The sequence below is a fragment of the Mus caroli genome, unplaced genomic scaffold (genome assembly GCF_978045245.1).
Source record: "Mus caroli unplaced genomic scaffold, Mus_caroli_1 scaffold_3, whole genome shotgun sequence".
Classification (NCBI taxonomy): domain Eukaryota; kingdom Metazoa; phylum Chordata; class Mammalia; order Rodentia; family Muridae; genus Mus; species Mus caroli.
The window spans coordinates 97639855-97649293 of record NW_028227258.1 but is presented as its reverse complement, the minus strand read 5'-3'; the positions used below and the strand labels follow the sequence as shown (position 1 = coordinate 97649293).

The window sequence follows — 9439 nt, the reverse complement described above, 5'->3', positions numbered from 1 at the left end:
AAGTTATACTCCTAGAAAACTCATACCATTGTTCCACCCATGAGTGTATCTTGCTATGCCAGACATTATTGCAGTTCACAGGGTTCATGGTTGAGTAAGAATGTTGATTACTTGTTTACTACAGCAACCTGTATAGCACCTTTTAGTACTATGAAAGCTAGCCAGCAGCAAAGAAGCTCTGTGGTCAATAGCAACTTGAATTATCGACATTCTGTGGCCAGTGTGTGTGTGTGTGTGTGTGTGTGTGTGTGTGTGTGTGTGTGTGTGTTATCTTCAGCTATAGGGGCTTAAAATCAAGTTCTTGTGGGCAACAAAGAGCAGTGGTAATAGTCTATATTGTTTTGAGAGTTTCTGGAATACCTCTAACCCACAATTTCAGTGGAGGCATCCCATCACTGGCACTGTGCTTCTTATAGATGTCTCATTTGTGGCTGTTGAAAAACATTTCTCTGATGACATCTCAGAGCTCCATTTATTTATTGGTAGAAGTAGGAATTGAGAGGAAAGTTAAAACCTAAATAGGAAAGTTTAAACCTAAATAGGCATACTTCTGGGATGGGCATACTCCCCTGAGTAGGGTAACACCGACTAAATATGTTTATACAATATAGACTATATGAACATGTATTATATAAATATGTTTATGAGGCTTATAAAATATTAGGTTTCCATATGTCCTTTTCAAACTTTAGTCATTTCTCCCACAAATGGATGAATTCTTTAACAAGCTATTGAAATCAGTTTTCCTTGCTTCAGGAACACAATTCTTTTTAAAGACCTTTTTAATCTGTTCTTTGTGAGTTTCGCATCGTGAATGCCAATCCCACCTATCTAGCCCATCCCCGCTGCCCATCTCTACCCTTGCAACCACCCCCAACAAAGAAAAAAATTCACTTTAGAAGTTATAGTATATCACAGTGTGTCCCACTGTATACCCTTTTGTCCACACTTCTTTGCATACAAATGTTTGTTGCAGTGATTTATTGATGTGGTATGAGGCCTCTGGCTTCTGCTACACTATCAATATTGGCACCTCTATGGGACTCCTCTTGGATATCCTGTTGTTGCCCTGGATGGTGAATATCTTGTAGTTTTGGATCTGTAGGATTGGCCCCTTCATGCACTCTCACAGTTCATCTTCACCAATGGCATAGATGTTGGGGTGGGCCAATTCAAAGCTTTGGATCTGAGCCTGGGAGGTATCTGAACTGGTGAGCCTGCCAAATCTCCTGCACACATACTACCAGGGCAACCTCTCCTACCCTGCTCCAGCTGACCCATCCAATGCTGCAACCAGCAAAGGACAGAACCAGCTCTCCCATTCTCATGCGCTCATTGCTTGCTTACGTTTGCCTATGCCATCAGGGTCAGCTCTACTGTGCTGCCCAGGTAAGGTGTGATGTCTTCTCTCTGGAGTCCTGCAGCAAGTGAGAGGCTAGGATGGTTCTCAGGCTCTCACAGATTTGGAGCTGGCTCACCCACAACACCTCCCACCAGCCAGGGCAAGCTCTACCTCCTCCTCCTCCTCCTCCTCCTCCTCCTCCTCCTCCTCCTCCTCCTCCTCCTCCTCCTTCTTTTCCTTAGAATTTCTGATTGACCATTGGAGCCACTTCTCTTGGCATTTATCTATGTGGAGTGCTAATCTACATTCATATTGTCTATGTAAATTACTAATACATATTCACACTATTCACATGAAGTGTTCTGACTTCTCCACATCCTCATCAGCGCTACCTTTTGTCTTTCTGATAATAGCCCTGCTTACTTGTGAAGGTTGGTTTAAGTTTCTCAGCATAGTTACAGAAATCTATCTTCAAAAACTGTTCTTAAAGCCATGGTCAAAAATCTTCTGGTTGGTAATGCACAGGTTTACATCTAGGGCTTTTTAAAAAAAATTATTTAATAACAGCAACAAAAAATTTTTGCTGATTCGATTTTATTATAGGTCCATTGAGGTTTACTTACTTCCTTTCTTCCTTTACCTTTATTTGATTAAATCTCAGTAAGCTATATGTGCTCAGGAGTCTGTCAGTTTCTCTTATGTCCCCAGATACTGGTCTATAGCAGGTTCATACAACAAAGGCATTGCTGGCTTTTGACTCCAGCCAGGCTCAACAAGTTCAAGGCCTGCTCAGGGTATGTTATACAACAGTATGGACCAACCAACCAGCCTGGCTCTCTTCAGACTGAGCAACTCTAAATAAGGAAAGAAGACACTTGAGATGCTTTTTAAAAAGAAACAAACAAAACAAAAGCAAAATACAAAAAAATAACACTTTGATTGATTGATTGATTGATTGATTGATTGATTGATTGATTGGCTTTCCAAGTCACCCTTCTGTTTTGCAGCAGGTTTTCTTCCCTGTGTGGCTGACACATGTGCTCTCCACCCCTTCTTCACGTTTCTTCATCTGCTGGTTATGTCTGGGGTGTGTGAGATTTCCCTGATGCCACCTGTGTCTCTGCCTTTTAATCTTTGAACTGGCAGAGAAAATGAATGCAATGGAGACCACAGCCCATACCAACTAAGTAGTTATATCTTCAATCTCTTATTTATTTTTGTTGAGATTTTTATTATGTCCTCCCTTACACTAATTTTTTGATTTGTTTGTTATTTAATGCTTTCATAATTTTTTGAGATTCAACAGCAGATTGTCTGTTTTCTATCTTTTTGCTTTTTTTTTTTAAAGATTTATTTATTTATTTATTTAATGTAAGTACACTGTAGCTGTCTTCAGACAGCACCAGAAGAGGGCATCAGAACTCATTACAGGTGGTTGTGAGCCACCATGTGGTTGCTGGGATTTGAACTTCAGACCTTCGGAAGAGCAGTCGGGTGCTCTTACCCACTGAGCCATCTCACCAGCCCTCTTTTTGCTTTTTTCAATGTACACACTGGTGGATATAAATTTCCTTCTTAGCACATTTTTTTTTGCTTTATCCCATAATTTTAAATTTTCTTTTCATTTCCGCCCTTCTTAGTTAGCTGTAAATGCTAGGCAAGGGCCCTATCGCTGAGCTATAGCTAGAGCCCTCAAGTTTCAAATTGAGGAGAATTTCGTTTGCTAGAATGTTTTGATTTTTGAGTCTTTGTTTTCTTCTTATAGTAGACTTCTATAGCAGCATCAATTTAATTGTGATAATTTTTACTGACAAGGACAAAGGTTTTTTGGCTTCTAATGTCTTTATTCTAAGACTGCCCTCTTCTGGTATAAAGCAGAATAGTTTTAGGAGTTTGTTTTGTTGTTGTTTTGTTCTGTTTGGGGGGCTTTTGTTTGTTTTTATTTGTTTTTGTTTTTTCCCATAGAATGACGTAGTAAGGGAGAATTTAATACTCTTTTGAAGGATTCTCATCCTTCTCCCACTTTTTACTATTTTATCAGTACCAAAATGGATGCAGGTCAGGCTCCCCTCCTTCCTTATGTACCTGCAGTTCCCACTGAAGTGAAACCATTCTCAGTGTTACTGTGAGACTTACTCTTATGTCCCTATAGTAAGAGCTGTGTTATTGAATCTCTTTTTAATTCTAATTTTTATATATTTTCATTAAAATATAATAAATCACTTTTTGCCTTTCTAGTCTCTCCTTTAGCACCTCCCTCCAATTCATTCTGCCCCCCACTCCACTCTCAAAATGATAGCTTCTTCTTATTGCCGCATACATGTTGCTTCTGCTTTAGTGTGGGGAGAAACACCCTTTTATTTCAGAATGGTTTGATCTGTTCTTAATGAACCTCCAGTTCTCTGCTCTCTCTCTCTCTTTTTATTTTCTACATAATTCTTTTCAGATTCGAAGGAATCTCCTGCACATGTAGGTTTGAGGAAGGAGCTCCTGAGGCAGCTTTTCTGGGATTTAATGCTTGTTTTCTCGGCTCACAAATACTTGAAGTTTCTGACATGCGCGGGCTCTTTGTGATGTTGAAGTCATGGAAGATATGTGGAGTATTTCTGTTTTGTTGCGTGTTTTGTCTTAAACTCACTGTCTTTCCATAGGGTGTGTGGTGATTTCTCAAAGCAGTAACTACAGTTACCTAGAGGACACCTAGAGCTTTCGCTTCCCTCTGACTGTAGTTCTAAGATCTTACTTCTTTCCCCCTGTGTTCTTCTCATTTATATCAGGAAGATGAACAGGAGGAGAAGAATTCATAGGTTCATAGTTGAGGTAGGAAATCTAATACCTGGAGAACTGTATGTATGTGTACATATGCATTTTTAAAAGTTTGAAGATATAATTTAAAAGTCCTATGCTGGAATATTACATAAACAACAGTTAGGACTTATAACCTAAAGTTTCATTTTTAAAGTTATCCAAGGAGTTTACTGAAGTACAGATAACAAGTAGGTATACAGCATTTTTATGCAAAGCGCTTATTCTAAACATGACTACTGTCTTTTTAACTTATTTATCATTATTACAATATTCCTCTCCTCCTGAATTCAATTCCCAGCAACCACACAGGGCTCATAACCATCTATACTGGGATTTGATGCCCTCTTCTGGTATGCAGCTGTATATACAGATAGAGCATCTGTATATATATAATAAATAAATAATAAATAAACAAATAAATTCCTCTCCACTGTCCCATCTACAGTATGGACATCTAAACCATGCTAGATAAGTACTTCACACATGCTAGTAACTATGGTATCTCTGAACTACCTTTGATATACAAATCTGCAGCACTGAAGTTTTCACAGTGGAAGTGAGAGATGAGCTAATGACTGTCTCCTAATTCACAATGCACAAACAATACCTAAAGAAGTTCTGGAAAACAGATAGGCATGCTTCTGAAAACCTATAATCTAGTTCTGAAGGCTGAGGCAGAAACATCACAAATGACAGGCCAGCCTGTGTTACTGTGAGTGAGAAAGACGGTATGGGAGAGAGAAAGAGAAGGAAAATGAAGAGCAGAGAAAAAAGTCAATCAAAACTCACCATATGTTGCTAGAAATTAAGAACACTATCGTGGACCAAACAACTAAATTATTTATTATTATTATTATTATTATTATTAAATTTTACCTCAGTGAAAATAAAACTGTAGAGTAGTAGTAGTAATATTAGCATATAGCATTAAGTAACTTATGAAGTTGCAGTAAAATGATAGACCATAGTAGGAAATTTAATCCATCTGGCAAATCTCAGATTGAAAGAACTAATCAGAAGATATGAACAATAAAAGAGCACAGCTATAGCCAGGAGCTCGTTGTTGCTTCAGGACATTTGTTTGTTTGTTTGTTTTGGCATGGGAGGATAGGATGAATGGGGGAAAGTATTGTACCACTACTTTAATATGCCCACTTGCAGTAAAATTTGAAATTCCCAATCTTCTAAGGTTTTTGGTAAAAAGGAACTCAAGATTTTTGAGCTTTTACTGTGTGCCATGTATCTACAAGATATTTTTCATCAGTCAGTTATGTTAATCTTTCCATGAATAAACATATAGGCTTATTATACACACTTACATAAGTACACACACAGAATCACACACACACTACCCTACATGTCAGTCTTTCTTGGTCCATCCTGAGAGGTGCTTAATATATTAAGAGTGAAAGCCAAAGCAGCATTGTTTACCACTGGGGTGACCAAACTCTTTGCTCTGCTGCGGTCCCTCTTTCTGTTCCATCTGCCCTGTCCAATCTGCATGAGTTCCCTTTGTTCTCATCTGGAGCCATCCTGTTTTCAGACCACATCTACCACATCTGGTAGCCCTTGACTACAGATGGCACTGAGATATAAACAAAATCAGGGTTGGGGATAGAGAGAGCTCAGTGGGAGAGTGCTTGCCCAACAGGATTGAAACCCAAGTTGAGCTCAGCTCCAAAACACACACACACACACACACAAATGTGAATAAGTAACATGAAATGAAGCATTATTTTTGACTCTGGCCAGGGAAGCAGGTAGATTAACTGTGCATCTTCACCTCTTCCTCCTCTTCTCCAAATCTAATTCCCATAATCTCACTACCAGCTTTGTAGCAGACTACATTTTGTGGCTTCTCCTAACTCCCCCTCCCCATTCCAAGAGGACTAAGCAGATTCTGGTGGAACATCTTGCTTTCTTCCCTCCTGTAGACCCCTCTTTGCTTCCCAGCCCATCTCCACTCTCTAGATCTCAGCTATCAATATGAAAAAACATATTTTAACAAAAATGCTAAGTGGCTACACCTAGAGGGATCCCACAAGAATATCCTACCAGGCAACACACAACTACTACACACTCTCTGAAGATAGCAACAAAAAACAAGGAACAAAACACCCAACCAACCAAGACAAGACCATACATCAGTGCCTAGAATTTCACACCAAAACTAATCAGAAGAGCTAGGGAAGGGTCCTACAGACTCAAAGAACAGAATTACACCAACGAACATTGTAATTCTAATTTTTAAAGTTTTGACTGTGTGTGTGTGTGTGTGAATTTCACATCATGCACCACAATTGCATTCATCTCCCTGTTAATTCATGTCCTTTATCCTCTACTCTTGTAACTTTCTGCTCAAAACAATTAAAATAAACAAAACCCATTTCACCATGGAAGCAGCAGTGTCTCACAGTGTGTCATAGAGTAGACCCTTTTGAGCAAACAGCTTTACTTGTAACTGTTCATTGCAGTGAGTCATGGGTCTGATTTGAGGCCTTTGGCCTCTGCTACACTATCAATACTAGAACTTCAATGGGAGTCCTCTCAGATATATTGTTGTTGCTTTGGGTCTGCAAGACTGGCCCCATTTATTAGTTCCAACAGTTCATAGATAGGATAGATGTTGCAGTGGGTCAGCTCAAAATCCTGGATCAGGGATAATTTCTTGTGCACTGAATAAAAGCATCACCCAAATAAAGAAAATATCTAATAATAATAAAAAAAAACTAATGGCCAATAAGATGAGCAGGATTAGAAAGTGGTACATTTGGAATATAGAGAGAATCTCTGAAAAATAGTCAAAAGTGAAAAAAATCAGCATTATGATTCAGCAGAAATCAGATATATGAAATTGAGTAGTGGTAACCAGCCAGGTGACAGACATAGAATAGTATAAATTGGCTAACTAAGTTAATTGAGCTAGTTGGAGAACAAACATAGCTGGAATACAGGAGTGGGTGGCTGGGAGAGCACCCTCATAGAGGCAGGAGAAGAGGGAAAGGGATAGGGGGTTTCCAAAGGGGAGACCTGGAAAGGGGACACAACATTTGAAATGTAAATAAAGAAAATATCCAAAAAAGGAGAGAAAAAATCTCAGTACATAAGATGCCCTGTATGACATACTAACTGATGACTGTATGCTAGAGTTGAAATTTAAATAAATTAAAACTATATAAAAGGAAAAAAAAAACCAGAAGCCATGTCAAATAATCAATAGGCCCAATAATGGAAGAAAATCACAGACCAATTTCAATGTATGAACATAGATGCAAAATTGTGAATAAAAATAGTTGCAAACTGAATACAAGAACATGTCAAAAATGCATCCACCCTGACCAAGTAGGCTTTATCCCAGAGACACATGAATGATTCAACATAAGTGAATATAAAGTAACCCACCATATAAACAAACTGAAAGATAAATACCATAATATCATCTCATTCATTCAATGAAGAAAAAGCCTTTGACAAAATCCAACACCTCTTCATATAAAAGTCCTGGAAAGATTAAAGAGACAAAGGATATATGTCAACATAATAAAGCTAGTTTACAATAAGCCTACAGTCAACATCAAAGTAAATAAAGAGAAATTCAAGCATTTCCACTAAAATCAGGAGGAAGACAAAATGTCCGCTCTCCCCATACCTATTCAATATAGTACTGGAAGTCTTAACTAGAGCAAAAATGCAACTGAAGGATATCAAGGGATGCAAACTGGAAAGGGAGAAGTCAAAGTATTGTTATTTGCAGATGATATAATGATATACAGAAGTATTCCAAAATTTTTCACTGAGTAACTCCTACAGCTAATAAACACTTTTAACAAAGTAGCTGGCTACAAAATTAACTCGCAAAAATCAGTAGCTTTCCTATATACAAATGACAAACTGAGAAAGAAATCAGGGAGGTCATTTCTTTTGCAATAGTCTCAAAAATATAAAAATATCTTGGGAGTAACCCCAATAAAGGAAATGAAGAAGTTATATAACACAAACTTTAAAAGTCATTGAAGAAAGAAATCAAAGAAGATATCAGAAGATGGAAAGATCTCCCAAGCTCATATAGTAGTAGTATTAATACAGTAAAAATGGCTAAACTACCAAAAGTAATCAACACATTCAATATAATCCCCATCAAAATTGTGACAGAATTCTTTACAGACCTTGAAAGGACAAATTTTAGCTTCATATGGATACACACAATAACAACAACAACAACAACAGGATAGCTAAAGCAACCCTGAATAATAAAAGCTGTTAGAAGTATCACCATCACTGACCTCAAATTGTCCTACAGACCTATGGTAATTAAAGCAGCATTATTGGTATAAAAACTGACATGTTGTTCTAGAGAACTGAACTTAAGACCCAGACATAAATCCACCTAATTTCTGTTTGTTTGTTTGTTTGTTTGTTTTTTAAAGCCAGAAATACACACTGAAAAAGACAGCATCTTCAACAAATGGTGCTGTTCAACTGCATGTAGTAGAAGGCAAATAGATCCATACTGATGACCCTGCACAAAATGGAAACAGACCCTGAAGGAAAAGGCATCTTAAGTTCAGTTGTGGGGGGTGGGGAGAAGGCGAGATGAGGACAGAGAATGGGACAGATAGAGAGTTAGAACCTACAGTCACTTCTCTGAGGATCTGAGCGGCCTCCTCCACTACATTCAGGTTTTAACTTTTTTTTTTTTTAATTTTGTAATTATATTTAGGTACAGAAAATTTAGTGTACATTTAATCCAATTTAGTGGCGAGGTCTTTAGCCTTTGCTTTTTCCAGCTTGGCAATGCGAGCCACAGACTTTTAAAAGTTGTTTGTTTCTCATAAGCAAGTCAGAACGCTGAGCATAGACATAGCGTCTCTTTTCTGCCACCTACTGACGCACATGTGACACAGCAGCCACACCTTCAGTGCTTCTAGGGTCAGTTAAAATTTTTATTTTTCAACAAAAGAAAAAAAAATAATTAAAAGTTTTTTTAAAACCCTAAAGTTCAGTCCCTGCGTTAGATTAGCTATATCAAGAGCTCGGCAGCTTCATGTAGCCAGAGGTCTGCATATAGGACAATACAGATATGTGACTGTTCTATCATCGCTAAAAGGTCAGAACTGCTTAACCTGAAATATGTAAGATCTTCTGTGACGTTGAACCTACTCCCTGCATGGTGAACTACTACATAGAAAAATCTTAACATTTTTTCCTTTGTATCCATAAGCTAAGTTTAGCATAGGTGCTCATATTTTACATGGGAAAAAAAGGAATAATAAAAGTATTACTATCTGC

The 9439-nt window shown here is 37.9% G+C and overlaps 1 pseudogene; it reads right to left on the bottom strand.

The window, feature by feature from the left end:
- Window positions 1-8943: 8943 nt before the first annotated feature.
- LOC115030778 (small nucleolar RNA SNORA17) lies at window positions 8944-9085 on the bottom strand (annotated as a pseudogene).
- Window positions 9086-9439: the final 354 nt, after the last annotated feature.